The following is a 26,437-nucleotide window of genomic DNA, read 5'->3' on the forward strand; positions in this document are numbered from 1 at the left end:
GCCAGCGCAGTGGGCCTGGCATTCCTAGGCCAGCATGGCATGCAGTACCAGGGATTCAACCCGGGTCCTTGTGCTGGTCAGTTGTGCACTCAGACCACAGAGCTCTCTTCCTAGCCCATACAGTCTACTTTAGAGAAAGTGGCATGAGCTGATGAAAAGAATGAGCATTCTGCAGTTGTTGGATAAAATATTCTAAAAGTGTCTGTTAAGTCTATATGACCTATAGTGAAATTTAACTTTGGTGTTTCATTGTTGATTTTGATTTTTTTATGCAAAAGTTCTCTTTGTGGTAGAGTGGTAGATCACTGAAGTTACCAGAAATTATGTCCTGTAGTGTTTACTTTATAATACTGGGTGGCCTGATGTTTGATGTATATATATTTATTATTGTTATAACTTCTTAATGGAATGTTCCCTTTCTCAATATGCACTCCATCTCCTTTAACAAATTCTGGCTTGAAGAATATTTTGTTTGATATGAGTTTAGCTACTCCTACTTGCATTCAGCTTCTATTTAATTGAAACATTATTATTATTCTTCCTCCACTTTGTCTGTTGTTTCCAGTGACATGAGTTCTTTCTGGCAGAAAACAGATGAGTCTTTTTTACTAATCCAATCATGTAGTGTACATTTTTGTTTGAAGTAATAAAGCCATTTGCATTCAGGGTTATTATTGAGCAATATGTTCTAATTTCTATCATTTGTTAGTTTTCTTCTGGTTGTTTTGTATGATCTATGTTCATTTCTTTCTCCCTTGTTCATCTTAGATGTTTAGTGGTTAACTGAGTTGATCATCTGTGATTCTTTCCTAACTTTTTTCATTTGCCTACTTTTCTAGTAAGATGTATTCTCTCCGATGCTCTCATGATCATCTTTGTCTTGCTTGCTTTCTGTTATATGATTCTTTTAAGTAGCTTTCGTAATGCTGTTTTAATGATCATGAATTTTCTTAGCTTGCTGTTTTGGAATGCCTTTATTTCACCTTCGATTCTGAATGAAAACTTTGCTGAATATAGTAATGTAGGTTCGGGACTTGAAATACATCCCTCTGTGCCTTCCTTGCCTTTAGAGTCCTACTGAGAAATTGGTCAGCAGACTGGTTGTTTTACCCAATAAATGAGTGGGTGCTTCTCTGTTGAAGCTTCAATATGCTTTCTTTGTCGTGCACTTTGGCTGGTTTAGCTGTAATATGTCATACAAAGGTTCTGTTCTGGTCATATCTGTTTGGGATTCTAAATGCCTTCTACAACTGGTTCTCCTTATCTTTCCCAAGATTTAGAAGCTTTTTTTAAAACCATTATTTTATCTGTGTTTTTTGCTTGTATCTGGCTTCTCTTTCTAAATAATTTGTGGGTGTAGTCTTCTAATCATGTTCCATGAGTGTTGTATGATCTATAAATACTTTTACGTCTCAAAAAATAATTCATCAGTCTTATCTTCAAACTCTGATGTTTTTCTTCTGCTTGATCTGATTTGTTATGAAGACTTTCAAATGACTTTTTATTTGCTTATTAAGCTTTTCCTCTCCATGATTTCTACTTGGTTCTTTGTCATCATCACTACACTTCAACAGATTTTTTTTTCCTCTCCTGCATTGTCTTCTTTAATTTATTTAGCTGTTTATTCACACCTTCTTTGAAATCATTGGTTATTTTAAAAATCAGTATTGTGGGTTATTTTTCTGATATTTCATCCATATTGAACTATTAATTTCTGGCATTAAAGAGCTACAAACATTTTGAGAGGTTGATTTGCTTTTTTCTTAATTCTTGCATGGTGAGGTTTGCTCATCATTTATTGTCACTACCACTTTTGTATATATGTCATCTTAGTGAGCAGCCTTTTGAGAGCTCAGTCTCAGTACCAGTCAGAGAGGGGAAAAAAACCTTCAATAATGGAATGGGGAGATAGGTCGGCAGGCTAAGTGCTTGCCTGTCAAACACAAGTACTCGCATTTGATCCCCAGTACTAAATGCCTTGCCAGCCCTGAAAGTGGGCATGGTGGTGCATGCCTGTAATCTCAGTGCTGGGGAGGCTGAGACAGAAGGATCATTACAAGTCTGAACTGCATAGCGAGACCCTGTATCAAATAAACAAATACAAAAACAAGATTAAAATTTTTAAAAACCTGCAGTAAGAATAAGCACACAAAAACAAACCAGATATAGAAATACAGTAAGATCTAATTAAAACAAACAATAACAACAGAAAAAAGCTTCCAATAAAATAGCAAAATAAAAATAAAGATAAAAATAATAATAAAATAATTTGAAATGGCAGTGAGGAAAAGGAAAAAAGAAAAGCTGCAATTTTTGGAAGAAAAAAGAAAGACATTAAAATCTAATTACTGAAGAAAATAAATAAAATTGGGCCAGCAAGATAGTTCAGCAGATTAAAGTGCCTGCTTAGGCAGGCACAGAGACGAGGTTTGGTCCTCAGGATGCAGAGCCAGCCCCGGGGACACAATGAGACGGCGATTGAGACTGGGCATGGTGGTGTGCGCCTGTAATCCCAGCACTTGGGAGGCTGAAAACAGCAGGATCACTACGAACCTGATCTGTGTAGGAGCCCCTGGAGACCCTGTACTAAGCACACTTGAAAAAAGAAAATAAGTAAAATTAAGTCAAAGTAAGCTACAATAAAAAGAAGGAGGGACTGTGTCCACAAAATTCCTCCTTAGTGAAGTTTTTAGAATAAAAGACAAACTACAGAAGGAATTTCAGTTTGATGAGCTGAAGAGGTACAGCTCCGAGGAAGAGGGCTGCACTGGCTCACTCACAAATGAAGTCAGCTTTTATGAGTTAGGCGGTCGAGGGTCTGGCTGGTCATTATCCCCATTCAGCTTCTGTAGATCCCGAGGAACCTCAGTGGCTTAAGGGACAATTTGATTGCCATGAGATGATTGTTCTCGCTTGGAGAGGGTCATTCTGTCATGGGGCAGCCTGACAAGATCTGCTTTTCCTGGAACTTGAGGATGCAGGCTTAGGACAATGGCTGGAGACTGCTAGGCATTGGTCCAGTGGAGTCTGGAACGGAACATTGTGAAGCCCAGCAATTGGGTGTCGCTTAAAACTCTGAAAATTCCTTCAGCTACTTTATCTTACTGTCCTTAGTCTTGACGGGGTATGCGGTAGCCTAGGTAAATTTGGGGCTGAAAAGCTTTCAATACAAACATGCTTTAAGTGACTAACACGTCTGAAGGCGGAGATGACCCACTTTTTTAGGATAATATGAAAATAGAAAATGAAGACAGTGAGGCCAAGCTTTATTTTGTTTCAGTTACTCATTGAGCGCCTGCAGATCCAGCTTCTGGGTCCCTATTACACCACGCTTTACTGATGGACACTCCAACAACCGCCAGCCCCAGCTCGCCTCATGGCCTGTGGGCTGGATACGTGTACACTTGTGCTAAAATCTCTCTCCACTCATCTGTGTGCCTGGGGCATAGCTCACGTCCAAGCTGAACCGACATGTCCCTGTATGCATCCCAGTGGAGAAAGATAGACCCACACTCTCTATTGAGACAAAGTCTCTACATTGCCAGATTTCCCAAGCCAGGCTTGTGGCATGACCTCCTAGAGTTCTGGGGTTACGAGCCTGCCAGACGAGGTAATCTGTAAAGGAGAGAGGGTTACTTGGCTCCCGGCTTGGGAGAGCAGGAAGTCTGAGAAGCCGGCACTGCCATGGGCCGTGCGCTTCTTGCTCCACCGTGGCATGAGTGGGAGAATCACTCGGTCACACAGAGCAGGAGCACACGCTTGAGTCTCCCTTCTTCTTATAAAGCCACTAGTGCCACCATGTGGTACCACCCACATTATTTTACCTAATCTTTTTTCTGTATTTATCAGTATGTATAACACGGAGTCATGGTATTCATTTTGGGGGAACATTCACAGGACGTGTCTTGACTGTTTTAATGTCGGAGCCTCTTTGCCTTCCCCAAGAGTCTACCTGCTAATTTCATATCATCTCGGCCTTACTCTATCCGTTTATTTATATTTCAGTTTTCTAATATAAAACTTGCAATATTTAACTTTCTGAGTCCCGCTTCATTAGCATGATAGTCTCAAGGGTAGTCCATTTTTCTGCAGAGACCGTGATTTCGTCCCTCTTTGTGGTGACTGATGTGCCACACTTAGTGGATCACTCATCTGCGATGAGCGTCTGGCTGTTCGCAGGGCGAGGCTACTGGTGAGGCGCGCCCCTGTGAAGGGGGCCCCGCGAGCTTCCCCGAGGCACACGGCTTTCAGTTCTTTCAGCAAAATACCACAGAAGGTACAGCTGGATCAAAAGAAGAAGATGAAGAAAAAGTAAAAAGAATACAAAAGAGAAAAATCAGAAGAGCTTGAGTGAAAGATCCCCACATTGTTGAGTGAGAGCTGACTTTCCAAGACCCAGTCTTGGGGTCCAGCCAGCCAGGATCTTCTGCCCGTAGATCTAGAGCGCATGCTCTTGTGAGGAGCCCTCCCTGCCCTGGAGGCCCCTCCCTCCCTCTGACTTTGTGCAGACCCTGTTACCATCCAGACCACGGCCTGTCCTTTCCCCCAGCGGTAGGTGGGGAATGTGTTCAGCCCTCCATTTGCTGGATGTAGGCCACAGGGCAGAAACCTGAGTGGGCTGCTGGGTTTAATGTCCCCGGCCGTGGGGTCTGGTTACTCTCTTCTCACCCATGGCTTTGTCCTGGTGCAGGGCCAGGTCCGTGGGTCAGCCTTTGCTCCCACTCTCCATGCCATGCTCCCCTGGGGGAGCGGGGGCTGCCCAGCTAGCCCAGATCTGCGTGCTCACGTGAGCGTGGGTGCCTCTCCCCTGGCACCTGGCTAATCCTTGTCATGTCCTCAGCTGGCTTTGCTATCAGGGTAATAGTGGCCAAGTCCAAATTAGAAATGCTATTTCCAACAAGCATTTACTGCGTTCATCTTTATGTATACTACATACGTAGTAGTTAATTAACGTAAGACATGTAATCTAAGTGTTTTTCTAAATGTATGTGCTTCATATTATACAGATACAAAGAGGATAATTTCAAAACTACCAATAGAAATACTTAAATTTTTATTTTTGTAAGAAATGAATTTGGCAGGCAGGTATGGTGGTACATCTCTGTAATTCCAGCATTCGAGAGGCTAAGGCAGGGAGATCACTGGATTTGAAGCAGCCTGAGTCAGAGAGAGGAGAGACAGACAGACAGACAGACAGACAGACAGACACAGAGAGATAGAGACAGAGACAGACAGAGACAGAGACAGAGACAGAGAGAAATGTAAATCAGTGACCGAATGCTTGCCTAGCAGGCCAGAAACCCTAGTTTCAATCTCCAGCACTGCAAAGGGAAGAAGGACAAGAGAAAAAGAAACTAAGTTATTATTTGTTATACTTTTACCTGTTTGTATATTATTTAAGTGATTATAGATTATAGAGTTTGTTGTTATTGCTGTACGATTAGTGTATGAAATCACTGCTTCACGTTCTTGTCACCCTTGTCACCATGTGCCTTTCCTAGGGGAGCAGGTAGTTGTCAGCAACCTAGAAGATACTCTGAAAGACATGAAACTTGAGCTCACAGATAGAGACTTCTCACAGTTGATAAAATCTCTACCACTTGATGGTAAGTACTTCAAGTATATACATATTCTTCAAGGGCTTTAGAGTATTTGATTGTGAGATTTTATTGTAAAATGATACCAAATTATTACATCATTTAAATCATCTGTTAAAATTTAGAATTAGCAGATTTTTGCCAGGAGAAATCCGTGTCATTTGTTTCTTGTTATAGTAAACAATAACTGCTTCACTCATTCCTACCAGTAGTATATTGGTGTGCTTGCTTCCATTAGCATGCCTGAGAGTACAGGAAGGATTAAAACAAAGAAATAGGAAAGGAGAGAAGGCAAAGATTAAAATAAATCAAATAAGATATGTGTTTTAAGAATCACAAGCCAATACCAGAGAAACAATGCGATAGATACACACATAAATCCATCTGTTTCACGTAGGAACATGTTCTCCAAGGGCATGCATTTACCTAGCGATGTTTCACGTTTATGTTTCTTTACGCCTGTGTGCTACTCCATTGTCTAAACAGACAGACAAACAAAGCCCACATCTTGTTTACCCACTCCTCATTTGATAGGCATTTGAACGGTTTCCAAGATTTCGCTGTTACAAACTATGCTGCTATAAACAAGGGTGCACATGTATGATTCTGTTTTTAATTCTTTGGGGGATCTACCCAGAAGGAGGATGGCTGGATCAAATGCAGCCTCTAGTTCTGGACTTGGAGGACTCTCCACCTGGTCTCCGCAGTAGTTGCAGCCATCTGCCCTCCCTGCAATAGTGGAGAAGTGATCCGTCTTCCCCACAGCCCTCCTCATTTGTTATGGGATATTTCTCCATGGCAGCCGTTCTTTCGTTCTTTCAGGGGTGAGATGGAATCTCAGTCTTGTCCTAATTTGCATCTCTCAAATGCCCAGTGATGCTGAATATGTAAATAAGGATCAAAGTGCATGAAAGGGGTCATGAATAGGAAGAAATTGTTCAAAATAAAGAGGAACAAGGGGGGGACAAGTGAGGGAAAAAGACATCTACACTCTAAAATGAAATAAAAGGACACACGTTTAGGTATCCCATTGCTTCTGTAGTAGGAGAAACTTAAAGATTAAAGAAGGACCAAAGTGTAAAACAGATACTGGGAAATAGGAATAAAATGCTCCAGTAGGAAGGGAAGCAAGGGTGCAGGAGAGGGAAAGGAAGGACGAGGAAAAGAACAGAAGAAAGAAAGTGGAAACAGCTTTTGTAACCAAGTGGGGAAGAGGAGTTGACGGGGGAAGAGGGGCTCAGGGGAAACGGAACCAAGAAACGCCCTGTGCGGGTACGGACCTCATCCGGCGCATGTGACGATAGCTGGAGTTAAAGCTTACCAGTGAGATTAATAGCAGTGACAATGCAATAATCACCGCCTGCTGTGCAGGAGTGAAACAGAGCTGCCTCGTCAAGCACTTTCTCCAAACTACCTTTATTACTAAAGAGAAATTAGGGAAGTTTCAGAGAAAATCTTCACTAAATCTGTGCTTTTGAAGCTAGTGGACTGGGAAAAAGACAGAAGTCCTACTGCTTTGGCGCACCTCTGTAACTGTTCTGACTCCAATTATGTCTCTTCTTTACCAGCTGAAGGAAAGGTGTTTCAGAAAAGGTTGCTGGATGGTATAAAAATGGCTAAAAGTGAGTACAAATTATGATGAGAAACCAGATAAATAAGCTATTCTTTTTATTTATATGATACTATTTTTATTAAATTGAAAATCTGACATAGGTATTTTCCAAATATCTGCGAATGTTAAGCATATAACTCCAGAGTTCCCTGAAAGGTTCCCAGCTCCCTTTCCAACTTGCAGCATGTTGGTGTGAACAGAAGACAGTGTCAGAGAATGACACTGTGCCCCTAGTTTTAACTCTGCTGCTCCCTCTACCCCGGAGGACATGGTGTCCACGATTAACATGATGACAGAAGTTCACATTATTTAATAAGGACTTTTGCACATTTTCTTGCCTTTTAAACATGACTTTTCTGTTCTAAGGAGGAAAAGTTGATGTGAATAATCTGAACGCTTTTCTGGAAAATATGGGGATTTCACTCTCAGATAACGAATTTGAAGATTTTTCACAAAACCTACCAGTTGACGGTGAGCATTATGGATAAATGTGTTGCTCTGGGGACAGCTTTGATTTGACAACCTCCACAGCCTAATGAGGGTGCCTGTATGCATCAGTACAAAATTGTGAAAGGCTTGTGGTAGAACTGCTGCCCATCGATTAACCCCTAGTGCAGCAGATGTCCAAGAACGGTGGGTGATCGTGCTGACAGCCCACCTTCGGGTCAAAGCATAGAGAAGAGCAGGATAAGAAATGTTTAATAGAAACATAAAACAGTACATGAAGAAAAACAACTACCTATGATGAAGAATTAGTAAAATTAATTAATTATTCATAACATATATGGCGTGGCTATTATAAAATAGAATAACAAGATATGAGAAACAAATAAGGAATTTTTAGAAATATGTAAATGTAACTAGTGAGCATAAAAGTACGATTAAATGAGATAAGGTTCAAATTTCATATATATTACTAAAATGAATATATTTCCAGAAGAAAAATAATTTGCCCATACAAATTTAAGGAGAGATGGAAAAAGCTAAGTTAATAATGGTAGTTGAAAAACTATCAACTCATCATTACCGCCCATTACTCCAATAAAAGGTGATAGGTCCAGATAGTTTTAAAGGTAAATTCTTTCAAATCTTCAATCTGTTTGTATTAATGCTACCTAAACTGGCCCAGAGAACTCCAACTTAAAATAAAACAGAAACCAAGGCAAAACCCATTAAGGTTCCTTTCCCTTTGATACATAACAAAGTGAAAAACAATAACCAAAGAGCAAAAATTCAGCAAAAAGTTTCAACACTAATCAAATATTAAAAGCACACCAACATAACACTATAAATTTTTCTTCACTTCTGTATTTGGCGTGTGGTCTCACTATGCAGCTTGGACTCATAGTGATCCTCAGTGGACTAAGTGCCTGATTAGGCAAGCGCAGGGAACAGGGTTCGATCCCAGGCACCACATACTGCACCAGCCCTGCACTGAGCTGGCCTTTAAAAAAAAGATTTGGCTTAAATCCAGTATATGGTAAAATTTTTCCATGAATCTTCCCCCATGTGCTTGAAAATACTACATTCTGAAATGATTAGATGCAGTATCATCTATACACTCATTAAATCAAGCTTTAATTTGTTGTTCAAATTTTTTATATCCTGAATGATTTTTCTCTGCTTGTTTTGTTAACTGAGCAAGGTGTATTAAAATCTCTCATTGTGATTTTAAATTTTTCATTTATTGTGTCTGCCAATTTCTTTGTTTATGGCTTTTCTGAGATCAGATGTAGGTGTGTACAAGTTTACATCCTCCTGGTGAGTTAAAACTTATGATGCCTACAAAGCTTTCATTTTTAAAGCCTATTTTCTACAGAGTTAATTTACCTATGATACTTTACTTTTGTTTAGTGTTCGTATACAATCTACCTATTTTTTTTTAACTTTCAGCCTCTCTGAATCTTTATATTTCAGCTAATATAAATCCTCAAGTTTTAGAAGCCTCTATCATTTCTGTCTTAGTCACTTTTCTCATCACTGAGGTACAACGTCTGGCACCTCCAAGTTAGAGAAGGAGAGGTTTATTTCAGCTCGCAGTTCAGGTTTCAGTCCCTAGCCAACTGGCTCAAGGCAGAGTGGCACAGCAGAGGGGAAATGGTGCATGGCCGGGCGGGCAGCAGGCAGCGAAGCAGTGGAGCAGCAGCAAGCCTTGCCTTCCCCTCTAGCCCATCCAGGCTGCAAGCCCCATGGGTGGTGCTACCCACACCCCGGGTGGGCCCCCAGGACCCCCAGGACCCCCACCCAGAAGTATGCTAAGCCAGTGCGTGGGCTAGTCTAGCCCTCACACCCTTAACCTACATTCACACCCCTAGAAGCAGCATCCTCCGAGAGCCCTGTCTGTGAGCACACGGGGCTTTGCGGGACATCTAGACACAGGCCACAGCAGCTTCCCTGGTGAATTTTACCTAAATAAGAACTAATTCTTATCTCACTCAATGTTCAAAGAACAAAGAAAAGAAGAAACTTTTCCTAATTTGATCTATGAAATTAAATTAACTTGTTACGAAACCTTAAAGAGAACACAGAAAAGGAAAAACACGGGGTAATCTCTCTCCTAAACAAATACACAAAATCATATAGTCTGAAACTATCACTTATATTATACAGTAGTGTAGCAGTCATTCTGAAGTTACTGACATTTGTGTTTAAATCTACTTTTAGGAATTCCTCTCTTTTTACCACTTGTTCAGTATTCTTTCCAGTCTGGCTTTCCTTGTAGGTTATTTCTATCATGTTTTCTATTTGTCTAGAGTTTTAAGTGTTGCCCTAGAAGTCACAACATACGTTCTTTATTTTTCCTAAGCCCATGTTTTAGTAGATTTTAATCCTTATCCGGGATAGCACAAGATTCTTAGCATATTTTAGCTCCACTTATTCCCTTGCCCAACTTTTTTTGGTTTCATACAAGAGGCATTCATCTAGGATTGCTCACGAGATCATTTTTTTTCTATTCACTCTCACAGTCCTAGAGTCCAGGAGAGCCCTGGCTGTTGAGCAAATGAAATTTTTTCAACCTATGACTAAACAGTTTTGAAAATTTTCACATCAAGGACAAATAAATCTAGGAATAGTTAAAAGGAGAGAGGGGAAAAAAAAGGACCACACATAAAAGGTCAAACAGTACTGATTCATATTACCAACCCTGGATTCAGAAAGAAACAGAAAAATGTTGTTCTCCAAGTACGGGAGAAAACTTTGAACACTTAAATTCTGGGACAAAATAGACATTTCCAGACACACAGAAATGTAAAAGTTCACTACTCACAGATTTTTTTCTAAATAAATTATTAGAAGTATTCTAATAAAAAGAAAAATTGATACAAAAGGAAGCAGTGAGATGAATGAAACAAAATAGAGGCTATAAAATAAAAGAATTTATAGTGAAGTAAATGTGATACTAAAATGTAATGTAGCAGTCTAGAGCTGAAATTAAGATGATGTCAGCATTCTGTGGGGTCAGTGTCGCAGGCGGAGAACGCAGAAAGAATGGTCTTGCACCCACGTATATGACTGCTGTGTTTCTTACAGCTGATGGGAAGATTGATCTGAAAAACGTGATCTCAAGAATGAAAGATTTCACAGGTGCGTTTTTATAACACTGACCCCCTGGTGCTCTAAAGTAAACTGTGTTTTGGGTGCTGCTTGCCAGTTGTTGATATTGCTTTAGCCAGTTGTCGAGAACTGTTCCTGCCTGATGAAACTTATTTGATATTTTATTATGTGCATAATAAAAAGTAAACCACTGGACATAGTCTTGATAAGTCCGATGCACCTTAGAGTTATTTGTTTCACTTGTAATCTCTTGGCTACATATAAATAGCTACATATCAGCTGAGAACATTAAAATTAGATAAAATTTTTTAAAAAATCAAGATACCATTTGATAAATAACCCATTATATGCCAGGGCAGTTACCAGAATCCCTCCTCTGGCCCACTCGCCAGCCAAGTGGTTGATGAGATGTCACTCTGCACACTGTCCTTGCCAGTGACTGTCTGCACTGTACTGATGTTACGGGACTCGGTTGGTGCGACTTACATAACACCCTGCTTGCGTAGCCCACTCCGTCTTTGCTCCTTAACCCTAAATTGAGGGTACAGCTGGACAAACTATTGTAAACATCAAAAACATATCTTCAGAGCTTCTACAGGTTAAGCACATGTTTTTATGAGCATCTTTAAAATATCAAGTTACTAATTTTTTTTAATTTTCACTGTCGTTTTCAAAGGAGAAAAGATTAATGCTAGTGATTTGAAAAATGTTCTTGGAGACATGGGAATAAAAGTCAGTGATGAGGAATGTGTGGAACTGCTGGAGTCACTGCCAGTTGATGGTGAGCTCGCTACATGTATGCGATACAGGAGGCTTAGTTCTGTGGCCCTACTTTTGAAATTTGCATTTTAAGATAATGTGTGTTCAAATGTTACCTGCACCCATCCTGGAGCCCTTATTTCCTTATGAGCAGATTATTACTCTGTGTCAACTCAGACACAGAATTCAACCCCAGAAAATCCTCTTTCATAAAATGTTATTGATGAAAACCGGGGCTATAGCTCAGTGGCAGAGTGCAATGTCTTGAGTTCAAGTCCTGGTACCAAAATAAAATACGACGTTACTCATGATGCCGCAAGGTGAAGGGGGAAATGTCATCGCCTGTTGTCTCTCAGTAGACGTTGCAGAAGTCCTCATGCGACACTCTTTCTCCCCCAGAGCCATTTTTCTATACATTGCTGCTGAGGATCTCTTTTCCTGCACTTTACCCCTTGCAGGGTAAACTCTGAACATGCTTCCTTCTCTTCCCAATTCGGGGAAGGATCCCCCTCTCAATTGTGAATGTTGTTTTCTTGTTGCCTTTAAACTCAAACTCTCAGCACCTTCCTGATCTGAGCCTAAACGTCATCTCACAGCAAAGGCCTGTCTGTCTCTACGAGTAATTCTTACATTAGATGCTAAGAAATTAAGTTTTTCCTGTTATACCAGCTTGGCAGTTGGCAAACTTTCCAAGCACGTGCTTTATCATGAAAGGCTAAGAAGTCTGTGTTGCTACCTATGAGGCTGTGGGCGTGTCAAACTGTAGGAGCAAGAGGAAGCAGAAAATAGAACGGAAGTGTCACAGAAGTGAGGAGAGGAATTGAAAGTAGAAAGAAAAGATAATGTGTGGCCTTCAGCTCCGTAGTGAAGGAATCAGCAGTTGCCTCGGCTGTCCAGAAGGACGTCGATCTGTTACTAATAACATCCAGCACCCACTTGGTCCTGTGATGTGGAGATGCCATGCTCACAACACACAATAACGGCATGTTGTCCCTGTTTTACACCGGAGGAGACAGGTTTAGATTTGCTTGATGCCCCAAAGTCACTTAGTAGCAGAGCAAGAATTTAGACAAAGGTTCCTGAGCTCTGCACCCTTAGCCGCTCCGTGCCTGAGAGTTTGCTGTTCGACTTCATCATGAATTCCTAGCGAAAGAGGATCACGGTGCCAAGGTCAGTCACACGAGGAAAGTCTGGTCCTTACATTCTCTTTGAGATATTTCCTCTGCTTAGAAGAATGGATGAGAGGTATTCAGTTGTGGTCCTGTACTGTGGTTTGTTACTCTCGGTCTTTGTTTCTAGCTTTTGTTTTTACTCTTTAAAATAAAAATAAGGAAAGAAAAAAAGAAGATACATCCTCTGTCCTGAGCTGCGCCTTTTCTTACAGGTGACCAGAAAGTTTTTCAGAGCAGGCTGCTAGCGGGTTTGAAGTCTTTCACAGGTGGGTAATGCATGTTAGGAGCAAGCGTCTCAGTCGTTCCCGCGGTCCTCCTCCGAGTCAGCGGTCGCGACTCCGCCGCCCCCTCCTCCACACGCTGATTATGTGCAGACCTCCTAGTCCGTTACGCGCCCCTTGGCACGAGCGTGGCCCAGAGTCAGACCCAGAGGAAATGTCCCCAGCGCGCCCACGCTGCCGTTCTCTGTGTTCCTGGGCAGGTGACAGCTTTGGCTTCACAGTGCACAACGTGGCCATCACCATGCTCAGCTGCGAGCTGTTAGCTCTACTTTTTCCACATAAAAGATGTTATGCGTCCATTCAGTAAAATATTTTTAAGCCACTCAACTTGCAGTCATACTATCTAATCATAACCACGGACAATATTTGAAGCCTTGTATGATGAAATTATTAAAAAAAAATTTTTTTTGGCGGAGCCAGGGATTGAACTCAGGCCCTTGCACTTGCCAGGGAAGCACTTATTCCACTGAGCCGTCTCCCTGGCCCCCAAAATCATCAAAAAATTTGAAGTCGAATTTCTCAGACATTCCATTGTCAGTGTCCGTAGAAGACACCCGCATGTGGGCCTTGCTGAGCCAACACAGTCACTTTCACCCCAGTGTTGAAATAGATTATTACTCCAAGTTGAGCAATTCAGTGAAGTCGTTGGCATGACCAGCGTCAGGACAGTCAGGAGATACCTGCTCCGAGGGCGACATGAACTGAGATGTCCGCGATCCAGCCGACGCAGGGAGCTCGTCCTCCCAGGGCCCAGCTGGCCTCCTTGCCGTTCACGCCACGCGTGTGCTTGCGTATGCGGAGGACCACACGCTTGTTAGCTCTGTCTGCTAGGAAAATAACTTTAAAATAGGAAGACCACTGCTTATCTACCAATACCCCACCTCTAGATATTCACCTTCTGAAATGCTTCTCTTTTGTAACTTATTATAACTAATATCACTAGTAGTAAGAAGATAACGAACACTTACTCCTCTCCCCTTCGGCACAAACTTTTTCTGAAAAAATTAATGATCTAAGAGTTATGAGCCCTTTAAAAGAGCTCAATTTATTGGCAAGCTGCTTCCCGATAATATAATTCCTATTAGCTCTTATGAGTTCTTTTTGTTTCTGTTTTTGTTTTTTTGGTGGAACCAGAGATTGAACTCAGGCCCTTGCGCTTGCCAGGGAAGCGCTCTTCCAACCAACCAGGCCTATTGGAAGCTAAGTTGCCTTGGCATGAGAAGTACCTTCACGTTATGTCTTTACTGGGTGTTGCTCACATTCCTGTCTCTTTCTAAAGGAGGAAAGGTTGACATCAATAACCTGAAAGCAGTTCTAGAGCACCTGGGGATCCAGCCAAAAAACAAGGAACTGCAAAGTGTGAAGCAAAGTCAGCCCATTGACGGTAAGCATTGTAAAAAACTACTTTGCATTCTAAGAGAAAGCTTAGAATCTTACAATCATGTGTAAGCATTTTTAAAATTAAGCTTATCTGAAGGGTTTTAAACATTTTTAATGGAAAAGAACTTTGCCAGAAAGAAGGAATCCCGTTTTGTCACTTTTGTTCACCCTGCAGTTACCACCCTGCTCAACTCTGAGCAGTGCCACAAAGGAATAGTGTTTCTAGGCAGAGAACGGTGGACACCAATATGTGAGCATGCAGGAAGTGAGCGAGTGAGTGAGCAACAAGGACAGCCAGGAGTCGGTGCTGGAAGGGTGTTCGCGTTAGGGCGTGGAGAGCGTCGCTGTAGCACCCTCGGTTACCTGACAGTCACCACACCGTACAGATAGACGCAGAAGCGGAGACTTCAGAGGAGAGAGTACTGAGGCTAGGTGGAAACTATGAAGCCTATAACTTGGTGTCTACGATAGACACGTCTCACAGACTTCTCAGTCGCTGTGAGGGGCATCTTTTGCTGTGCTTGCGGAAGGCATCTAATCAGCTGAGAACAGGGAAGAGCGCGGTCACCAGGTCCAGGCCTCAGTACGGTAACGCATGGCACCTCTTCCTAATGAGTAATCCAACACTCAAACTAGGAAATACAAATTTAAGATGAACAAATAGTTTAGTATAATTTATATAATTCAGCAAAATACTTTGGACTGTCCCTGGACCCTAACATAATTTTTCAGAAAAGTTCCACTTCGTCACCACAGTTGTTTATGTTTGTATTACAGATGATGGAAATGTTCCTCTGAAAAAGGTGATGGACGATGCAGATGCAGTGAGAGGCAAGTCAACACTTACGGTAAAGAAAGGGGGGAAAAGGAAGGAGGCAAACAAGGAGACAAGACATAAGACAGCGGTACTCGTAGTTTCTCTTAGTTCATGGAAAAGAGTTCACGCTAATACTGTTTGGAGATATTTTTATGTCCATGTCTTGTACTCTGGGTAACTACTTTGAAGATCACAACATATTGTACATTAGCTATCATTTTTCTATTATTTTGTTTTATTTTTCCATAAAAAAGATTAAAAAAATTTAAAGTTAGTATAAAGATTAAAACTCTAATTATTTAATATTTTCCCATCTTTTCTTTTCAGTTAATGCATAAATTTATGAACATAGTTCTCATGAATAATAGAACTCATGAATCTACCAATCCAGAAAAACAGGAAGTTTCTAGTATTGTTGCACCGAGCCATACATTCACAATCACATCTAACCATTCTGTCTCCTCACCCTTTAAGATAACAGTATCCTCAATATTATATTACTTGTTCTCCTTTTCAAAAAATGGTTCTATTTCGGGCGTCCGGGTTGGCCTCCAGCTCTCTGAGATCCGCCTCCCCCGCCTCCTAAATGCTGAGATTATGGACTCGTATCACCACCCTCAGAGAGATTCTTAACTATAACTTGGAAAGTTCTACTACTTTTTTAAAAGATTAGCATATTCTGGGTCTTATACAACCAACTTTTCTTGCCCAAAGTCGTGAACAAGACCCTATCTTCTCCTAACTAGTGTATCTTAATTGCACAAAGGAATGAATTTCGTCCTGGCACTTTCGTAGATTGCTGTACCTTGATCAGACTGACTGCCTGTTGGCCTCCCTTGCCCTTCCCACTCATCCCCGAGAGTTCCTTCCTCTTCTCTAGAGGTTTCCTTTCTGCTTCTGCAGTCTTTCCCTGCCTAGGTTACGCCCGAGCTAAGTCATATGATGCTGGTCTGTGTGAACCTGCCTTACTACCCTCACACTAGTGTCTCCAGCTCTATCGATTTTCTTCTAGAATTTTGAGAGATATATATCACGCTTTCACTTATTCATCTGTTCGCAGGCACCTAAGTTTCCTTAGGTTGGCTGTCGTGGATTGCGCCACAGTACATGATGAAAATGGGTACGCATTGTCCCTCTGGCACACTGTCTAGTCCTTCTAGGAGAACACCACGCAGTGGTGTTGCTGGAGAATGATAGCTTTAGCTTTAGTTTTTGGAGCACTCTTCCTACTTGCTCTAGTCTACATTCCCACCAACAGAGCAGAAGCTTCGCACACGCTCCCCTGCACACTGTAGCACGTTGACTTTAAGTCCTTCAGGGATGCACGGAACAGTGGTCCTGAGGTCAGCTGGCTTTGGCAGGTCACCTCCACGGTGACCCCTCAGTGGCTGCACCAGCAGCGCCAGCATTTATCGTTGGCTTGTGCTCTTGATGATAAGCATTCGGGAGGGATGAGAGAGTCTTAATGTAGGTTGGACTTGCGTTTCCCTGATGGCCACAGACGTTGAACCTTTATTCATGTAATTATTGCCATTTGTACTTCTTCGGGAGGTGTCTGCAATTCATTTGCCTGTTTATTGATTGGGCTGTAATTTTGATGTAAAGTGTTTCGGGTTCACAATACAAGCTCAACATTCTGAGTTGGAAAGAATAGCTGGCAAAGACTTGCCCGTTCTGTAGACTGTCTCTTCACTCCATCGGTTGCTTCCTGTGCCATACAGAAGCTTTTTCATTTCAGTATTCAGAATATTGATAACCAGCTTCCCCAGCACCATTTGTTAAAGAGCCTGTCAGTTCTCCACATGTTTGGCCACTGGGCCAAAACTCAGGTAGGCGTAGATGTGCGGGATTCTGTGCCTTCTATCCCATCCCATTTGTCTAGGTCCCTATTTGTTGTGCTAGTACTATGCGCTGTTATTTTTCTTGGTGGTTGTTGTGATTTTGCGGTTTAATTTGAAACTAGGTATTGCGATGCCTCCAGTCCCACTCTTATTTGCACTATTCTGGGTCTTATCTGATTGTATATGAATTTTAGGATATTTTTCTAGTTCTGTGAAGAATTCCTTCCTGTTTAATTATTCCCTTTACCAGTATGTAGTAGCCTTTGTCTCTTCTGATCACTTTGACTTGAAGTTCATTTTCTCTGAAATTAAAATAGACATTCCTGCTTGTTTTGGGGCCTTGGCTGCATGGAGCACCAATTACCTTGCGTATATGTCTCCTTTAATATTTTTCATTTTGTGTATTTGAAACTTTTTTTTTTTTTTTTTTGGTGGAACCGGGGATTGAGCTCAGGTCCTTGCACTTGTCAGGGAAGCACTTATTCCTCTGAGCCATCTCCCCGGCCCCTGAAACTTCTTAATCCTACTAAAGAGTTGTCTACTATGCTTACCTTTTTAAAAAAATTAATTTTTTTTAATATTTTATCTTGTTTTTCTAGTCTCATTGATTTCCTTTATTCTAAGTGTAGGCTTAGTTGTTCTTTTTTCCCCTAGTTCCATAAGATTGCTGGCTTTAGACCCTTCTTCTTCTTTGCTGGGGATGGCCATTGCTATCAGTTGCTCTTAGGCTTGCTTTTTGCATCCCGTAAATTGTGCTGTGTTGTAGATCCACTTCTTTTGTCTCAAGAAACTTTTTTTTTTTTTTTTCAGAACTGGGGATTGAACTCAGGCCCTTGCACTTGCCAGGGAAGCGCTTATTCCACTGAGCCATCTCCCCAGCCCTCAAGAAACTTTTAATTCTCTTTTAATTTTTTTATTGACCCATTACTGTAGTCATGAGCACACTGTTTAATTTCCATGCATTTGTGAATTTTCCAAGCTTGCTCTTATTTTTGATTTTCAGTTTTATACCACTATGGTTGGAAAATAGTATGATTTCAAACTTCTTGAATTTAAGATTTGTTTTGTGGCCTAACATATACTGTATCCTAGAGAATGTGTTTTTTTTCTTTCTTTCTTTTTGTATTTTAGTACAGGGTCTACACGGTCTCACTACGTAGATCAGACTTGTAGTGATCTGCCTGTGTTCAGCCTCCCAAGCGCTGGGATTACAGGCGCGCGCCACCACGCCCAGCCTCAATCACTGTCTCAGCGCGCCCCAGGGCAAGGCTGGCACAGCACGCAGGGATCAAACCCTGGGCTGCTGCACTCCGCCTAAGTAGGCACTTTAGTTCACTGAGCTATTTGGTCGGCCTTTAGAGAATGCTTTATGTGCTCTTGAGAAGAATGTAATATTAATTTGCTATTGAATGGAATGTTTTGTTTACAGCTTTTAGGTCCATGTTGTCTAAAGTATAAGCCAAGTCTGATGTTTCCCTACTGATTTTTCTGTCTGGTTTTTGTTGCATGGGCTCTGCATTACTAAAGGTGGAGTGCCGGAAACCCCTACTATCATTGTGTTATAGCCTCTCTTCAGAGCTCTTACATACTACTTTCAGGAATGTAATTGGTACAAACACTTTGGAGAAAAACTTTAACATTATTTATTAAAATTAGGCAAGCGTACATCACAGAATCATGTTAGATATGCATAATTCCAGTTCTAGCTGTGCGTGGAGGCGCACACCTATAATCCCAGCACTTGAGGGACAGAGGCAAGAGGATTACCATGAGTTTGAGGCTAGCCTGGGCTATAATAGTGAGCTCAAGGCTGACTTAACTAGATAGCAAGACCCTGCCTCAAAAAAATAAAATTCCACATATGTATGTATATATACATATATATATATATGTATACATTATTCATAGCTATTAATTAAAAAGAACTCAGATGTCTACCAATTGATGAATAGCTAAATAATATTTGGGGGCCAGGGAGATAGCTCAGTGGAATAAGTGCTTACCTGACAAGTGCAAGGTACTGAGTTCAATCCCTGGTACGCAAAATAATAATAATAATAACAATAATAATAATATTTGGTATGGCATATATATTAGCTTTCTAGGATTACATGGCAAAACACCACTTAAACAATAGCAACTTATTTTCTCACAGTTCTGGAGACTAGAATGCCAAGACCATGGCATCACCGGGTCTGGGTCTTCTGAGGCCTTTCTCCTGCTTGCAGATGGCCTCACACAGTGACATGTCACATGCCCACCCTGCCACTTGTTCCTCCCATCTTATAAAAAGGACAGTCATATGAATTAGGCCTCCAGCATGTGACATATTTTATTGAACTACCTCTTCTTTTCTTTTTCTGTATGTTAGGGAAGGGTCTACAGGGTGTTCAGGGTCTCACTACTAGATTGGACTCATAGAGCTGGGATTACAGGCGCGCGCCACCATGCCCAGTCTCAATTGCTGTCTCAGCATGCCCCTGGGGATGGGGCCAGCGTGGCAGGCCCAGGGATCGAACCCCGGCTCCTGTGCCTGCTTGCAGGCACTTTAATCTGCTGAGCTATTTGGCCGGTCCCTATTAAATGTATTTTTGTGTATATGTTCAGTTTTTCAATAGGTTGTATTTTCAACATAGTGCAGAAGCTAAATTCCTTGAGTGTTTTTGGTTTTTTTTGTTTTTGTTTTTGTTTTTTTTTTTTTTTTTTTGTATTTAGGGCAAGGTCTACAGGGTCTCCCTGCGTAGATTGGACTCCGTAGTGATCCTCCTGTTTACAGCCTTCCAAGTGCTTGGATTACAGACATATGCTACCACGCCCAGTCTCAATCATGTTCTCAGTGCGCCCCTGGTGCGGGGTACGGTAGGCCTGGGATTGAACCCAGGGCCCCTGCGCCTGCTTGCAGGTACTGTAATCCACTGAGCTATTTTACCAGCACGGATTATTTAATTTCTAAAAAGCTTGACAGAAGGGCAAATCTATAGTGATTAAACATATCAAGTTGATGATAAACATATACAGAAAGACAGATGATCATTTGTCAAAATATCAGGCCAGTAGTGAAATACCTCTAGAGCTCCGCCAGCGCTCGGCTGGTCCACTTGGACAGTGTAACAAGAGGGCGCTCTAAGCGATCGTGTCAGACTGTCCAAAGTCAGCTTGTAGATTCTCTGGCTTGATTCTTTTAAACTTCCTCACAGCGATACAATATTATCATTTTCTAGGCAATTACTGAAACCATAAGCTTTTTGGGAAGTCTGTTTCATAAAAGTAGGCTTCCCCCTACATCAGGCAAACAGGTTCTAAATCTCTGTTCTCTGTTCCCCTGGGCAGGTCCTACTATGCCTTTCTTATCTAGTAGCTGAGAATGGAGATATAAAATCATAAAGAGCCCTATTTCATAAGTTTGAATATTTAGATATTTCTTAATATAGCCCACTATATTTGTCATTTCTATCCTTGAAGGGAAAAAAGTTCATTTGAATGAGGTCAAAAATATTCTGGAAGACACTGGAATAGAACTGATGCCTGAAGAATTCTTGGAACTAGTGAAGAATCTACCAGTTGGTGGTGAGCATTTCAAATTCTATTAGCATTTTTGAGGAAACTCATGCTCTATGTTAAAACAGGTCCTTTAAAAGCTATATCTAAGGGACCGGGAAGATGGCTCAGTGGAATAAGTGCTTCCCTGGCAAGTGCAAGGACCTGAGTTCAATCCCCGGTTCCACCAAAAAAAAAAAAAAAAAAAAAAAAAAAAAAAAGCTATATCTATTATCCCTAGTATTGAAAAATAAATAAATAATACATATTAGATAGCCTAGTTTTTATAAATATAACTTTCTCAGAAATTTTATTATAATGTTGATCTTTCTTTCAAGAGTGTAATTTAGTTCCTTCTTTTCAAGTCAATAACTCCATTTTCTTTTTTCAGAATTTTTAATAAATTGTGTTAAAAGTATGGTTTGAACAAACAATTTTAACCTTTATTGTTGTCATATTACGTACATGATAAAATTAACTTACAAGTCATATAACTGAACAAAAAAATTTACACAAAGTATATTTAGACGGCTAAATACAATATGATTTTGAAAATGAAATCATCTATACATTATTGTGTTCCTAAGTGTGTCAAATCCAAAGCTGTACAACAGTGAAACTCGTGAAAGGGTAAATCCAGGTAGCAACAGAGACAGGTTTCCAAATTCCCATGTTTCACCGAGCATCAGAAACCACCAATTTAGGGGCCGGGGAGATGGCTCGGTGGAATAAGCGCTTCCCTGGCAAGCGCAAAGGTCTGAGTTCAATTCTTGGTTCCACCAAAAAGAGAAAAGAACCCACCAATTTTTTAGTTCTTCTCTTGTTCATTATTCTGTATCCACATTCTCTCCATCTGATTGGATCCCTGAATTTAATTTCATTTTCTGTGTGACATTCTGCACAGATAGCTACCCTTGGCTGCTGCTTTGGGGTTGAATGTCCTGCGAGTGTCCATTGTTAGCGTCTGATCTGGCACCACTGAGAAGGTTCCCACTCTGGCGTTTCTACACAGAACCTGGCTACACGCTAGTGACTCCGTCTGCTTGAGTGCTGTAGCGGATGCGCAGCTTTCTCTTACTTCGCTTGGTTCCACCCTTATAACTAAAAGTTAGACTCAAAGATGTAAGAAAAGAGTGGTGTGAGGAATACTAGAGTAGGCGAAAGAAGAAACTGTCAGAGAAGAGAGATGTGTTTGTGTTCTCTTAAAATGTTTACCATAGATTCTTGAATAATTATTTCCATTCAGTCAGACACAGGACTCTAAGCGTTTTGTCTATCCCATGGTTTCAAAATCTTGGGAGGGTAAAACTCAAAGTTACTTCTAAACAAAATCATTCCAGGGTATCTTTATGCAGTTGTACCTTTCTCAGTCCCTACAAGATGTGATCAACAAATGAGTGAATGTTTAAGGTTTTAAGAATGTGTTACAGTAAAAGACATATTGCCAGTAAACGCCCTCAGAGCTTTCGGCCTCACCTTAGCCCGTCGCTCCTGGAGCCGTTCTAGAGGTTCTCTTTTGTGAGTGTCTGTCGAGGCACTGTGGCTGCCTCAATGTCCTGAATCAGTTCAAAATAGTTAGTTGCCTTTCGTTTTATTTTGTTTTTATTTATTTGTTTATTATTTTCAGTACAGAGTGAATGCCTTCATTATAGGAAGCTGATGCATGTGTATAGCACATCTCAATTCGTTCTACTTCCCCTTATCCTCTTCTCCCTCTCTTCACCCTCCATCTCCTGTTCTCCATCCCTTTTGCAAAAGATTTATCTTCTTATTCTGCACTTTAAATTATTTATATTTCAAGTTTCTCATATAAGAAAGATCATTTTGTCTTTGAGGAAGAGTCAGATGTCACATGGTGCCAGGTCCAGTGAGTGGGTGGTTGGGGACATGCAATTGTGCATTTATTTGACACAAATTGTCTCAAAGGATTGATCAGTGACAGTGCTGAAAACACATGACAAGTGGTGGCGTGAGATAGCTCAGCAGAGGAAGAGACTACTTAGGCAGGCAGCACCACGTGCAGCACCAGCCCCGCCCCAGGGCACCCTGGGCCGGCCACTGAGGCTAGGCTTGGTGGCGCACGCCTGTAATCCCAGTGCTGGGGAGCCTGAGACAGGAGGATTACTGCAAGTCTGAGCTGCATTGCAAGATCTTGTACAAAATACATTAAAAAAAAACATGACAAATGTTTAAATAAAAAGTTTACAGTGAAAAATACATTGCCATTTATTCACCTCAAAATATTCTCCCTCCCCTTTAACACACTTACCCCAGCATTTTTGGCAATGTGTCTTTTACCATAATATGCTTTCTTTTTTTTTTTTTTTTGTTCCCAATGCCTTCAGGGCACTTTTGGCTGGCTGGAGTGTTGTGGGGATCGAACTCCAGCCACCTGAGGCTGACAGCTTTGTGGAAGCAGCCACTTAAAGACCTGAGCTAGGGCCCAGCCCCCAATACGTTTTCTTAATTTAAGCATTCACTACATTTTTGATCACTTACTTTATCTTTAATGTGAATTTTGCCTTCTCATTACAGATGATGGAAATCTGTATGAAGGTAGAATCCTTGATGGTATGAAATCTTTCAAAGGTAAGAACCATGATTTGATTTTATTTGATTATTATTATATATTTAGGACAAAGTCTGAAGGGTCTACAGGGTCTCACTACATAGATCAGACTTGCAGTGATCCGTGTGTGTTCAGCCTTCCAAGTGCTGGGATTGCAGGCGAGCACCAACATGCCCAGTCTTACTTGCCACCTCAGCGAGCCGCGGGGGGAGGGGATGGGGACAGGCACAGCACCCCGGGGATCGGACCCCAGCTGCCGCCCTCTGCCTAGGCTGGCGCTTTAGTCCGCTGAGCTATCTGGCCGGCCCAGAACCATAATTTTAAAAAACATAAATAAGATTCTTTTGTCTCATATTTGTATTTTTGTCCAGTTATTCTCTTACAGATCTTACTATTCCTCATATTAGTTCTTTATTATTTTGCTCCTCTCAACTATATAGGTAATTTCCAAATGGTTTTTCACTTTGCTGATAAGCTTGGTTTTGCTAAACTTAATTGAAAAGCTAATTTAAATCTGCCTCTACATAGAATATATAAAGAATTGGCAGTTGTTCAAGCTACTTCAGGAACTAAGAAAAACTAAACTTAGCCTGTCGGCCCTATCTTCTGGGAAGCTTTCCGTTTGCCTCTACTGCTTGGATTCACTGAAGAATGATCTCATGCTTGGTAACACTCTCCTCGGGCCCAAGCAGGAGATTGCCACTGTACTTCCAGGGTGTCCACTTTTGTGCATTTGAGCATTTTGGTTGATTGATATTTTTCATCTTTGTACCTGGAGATGAACTGAAGTTTTCTTATTCAGAGAAGTCGTTAAAATTCCTTCAAGCTTTCTATTCTCTCCTTAGGTGGAAAAGTCCACATCAATAACCTGGAAAACATTTTAGAAAAAATGAAAATGAAGATCCCAGACAAGAAACTTAAAGATTTATCACGAAACCTACCAGTTGAAGGTGAGTTCACTGGATATTAGACTTTTTAAGGACTTTTATGTTTCTGTATGAAAACTCTTGCAGCTATTGTGTGACTTTTTAAATCTTAGAGAAAAGCCCAGTCCATATAAAAAAATATTTTGATTTAGTGTAGTTTCATTAATTTCAGAGTATAAAGATATGCACTAGAGTAAGGGACAAGTCTTTGCCAGGAAGAATTTGATGGAAGACACCTGTTTGCTGCAGAGGAAAGGATGCTAGTTTCAAATAAACTACCTCGTTCAGTGATTTTCAAAAGTCCTGTCGTCAAACTCCTTTGTGGTGTATCAACTTCCTGGTCCCTTCTTCCCGTGTTTTGGCATTTACTCACTTTATTGCTTCCTGGTTTCATCCCTTCTCTACATTGGAAATTGCAAACAGCAATAGCCGACCCTTTCTTAAAAATAGACTTCAGGGAGTCCGCCAAACAGCTCAGGGGATTAAAGCGCCTGCAAGCAGGGGCTGCCAGCCCCGCCCCCAGGGCGCACTGAGCTGGTGACTGGCGTGTCTGTAATCCCAGCTCTTGGGAGGCTGTAAACAGGAGGCTCTCTATGAGTCCGATCCACGCAAGGAGACCCTGTAGGCCCTGTATACCCTGTCCTAAAAAAAAGAAAAAACAAGTAGTCTCTGGATTTTTCCACTTTCTTCCAATACACAAATGGTCTTCTAACGTACTTTAAAACTACTCCTGTCACTCCTGCTCTCTGATTCTTTCAACACTGGATAACTCAGTCATCTGAGTCTCCAGGAATGTTGCACAGCTTTGCTAAAGAATAATATAAATGTGCAACCTTTCACTTTTCCAAATTCATTCCCTCTTGAATAATAGAGAGCTCTAAGAACCTCTTAACTTTTCTCCTCTTATTAATGATATTCTTTTTTCTTTTTTAGTTTTACGTATTTGGTAAAGAGACTTACCGCGATCCTCCTTTTTTAGCATCCTCAGCCCTGGAATTACAGGCATGCAGTACCACAGTGGTCTCTGTGGCCGGCTTAGTGCTCCTGGGGTGGGACCAGCGCGGCCTGCAGTGCTGGGGATCAAATCTGGTCCTGCGCGTCCGCTGAGCTATGTTCGTGGCCCTGATATTCTTGCGTCCTTAATTGTATCTTGTTTTGATTTAGGAAAATTTTAGTAGTAGTCACTCTTTTCTCATAAAAATTTCAACATATTTAAAGATGAAAGGTAAATATTTTATCTTTAGTTTTGGGATAAGGGTTATGCTTGACAAAGGGAAAAAGAAAGCTTGATTCAGAAAGGGAAATTTTTTTGAAAGTTTACAAAGAAAGAAATTCCTTTAAGAAAACTATTTGTCAATTAATTGGCAGACTTTTGTTAGTAAGATTAGCTTTAATACAGTTTATTACAATGATGACGGGCATGAGTAAAGATTCATGGTATACAGTGAAGAGCCGAATGCAAACGTGGTGAATACAAGAGCAACTAACTACTTATTTTTAAGAGAAAGCAAGTGTCTATAGCAGCTTCTTTATTTGTTCCTTTGTCTAAAATTAAGCATAAAATCTACTGATACTGCCTTTGGACTCTCCATCTGAGCCTTGTGGGGAGCTATTTGAAACATACTTTACTTTTTCCTGACATTTATATTAATTTTGGTATTTATAATTTTTTTTTTACTTGGGACATTGTGTATCTTCTAAATTATATCCCCAGTTCTAAGTTGCAAAGTATAAGGTCAGTCCTATTCAGGAAAGTAAAATGCCTTGTGGCTTTTGTTTTGTTTTCTGTGAATCAGGGTAACTTAAGAAGGGATTAAGGAGACAAAGGTGAATGGTCAAGCCTCATAGACCACTCATAGTCGGGTCTTTCTGAGAAGCAAGCTTCCAGTATACCACCAAACTTAGATCCCTCCCGTTTCAGATGCAGGCTCCCGTTGCGGGAGAGCAGGAAATGCCACGTTCGTTTTTTAAAAACCGTTCAGAGAAATGGCAGCTGAAGTCTTTTGTGGGCTGGTCTGAAGGTAGTGAGTTCTCTCAATTGAAGTCTTTTGTGTCAGTGTGATATGAAGGAGGAAAGATAATTTGTTCCATGTGCTCAGAAATATCATTCCTCACAAAGCACTGTTAATTCAATCCAATTCTGGCTAATACTAGAACATACAAGCTGTTAAAGAAAAGAAACAGAAGACCTACAAAGGAAAGCACACTAGAGCCACAGCAGACTTCTCAACGCAAACTCTCAAGTCAAGAAGACCTTGGAGTGCAGTATTTTAAGTCATGAAAGTAAACAACTTCCAGCCCAGATTAATGTACCCTATAAGCCTGTCTTTCAATATTAATGGAAAAATAAGATACTTCCGTAACAAAGGGTAACTGCAGAAATTAATGACC

This window comes from Octodon degus, unplaced genomic scaffold (genome assembly GCF_000260255.1).
Source record: "Octodon degus isolate 3935 unplaced genomic scaffold, OctDeg1.0 scaffold00033, whole genome shotgun sequence".
Lineage (NCBI taxonomy): Eukaryota > Metazoa > Chordata > Mammalia > Rodentia > Octodontidae > Octodon > Octodon degus.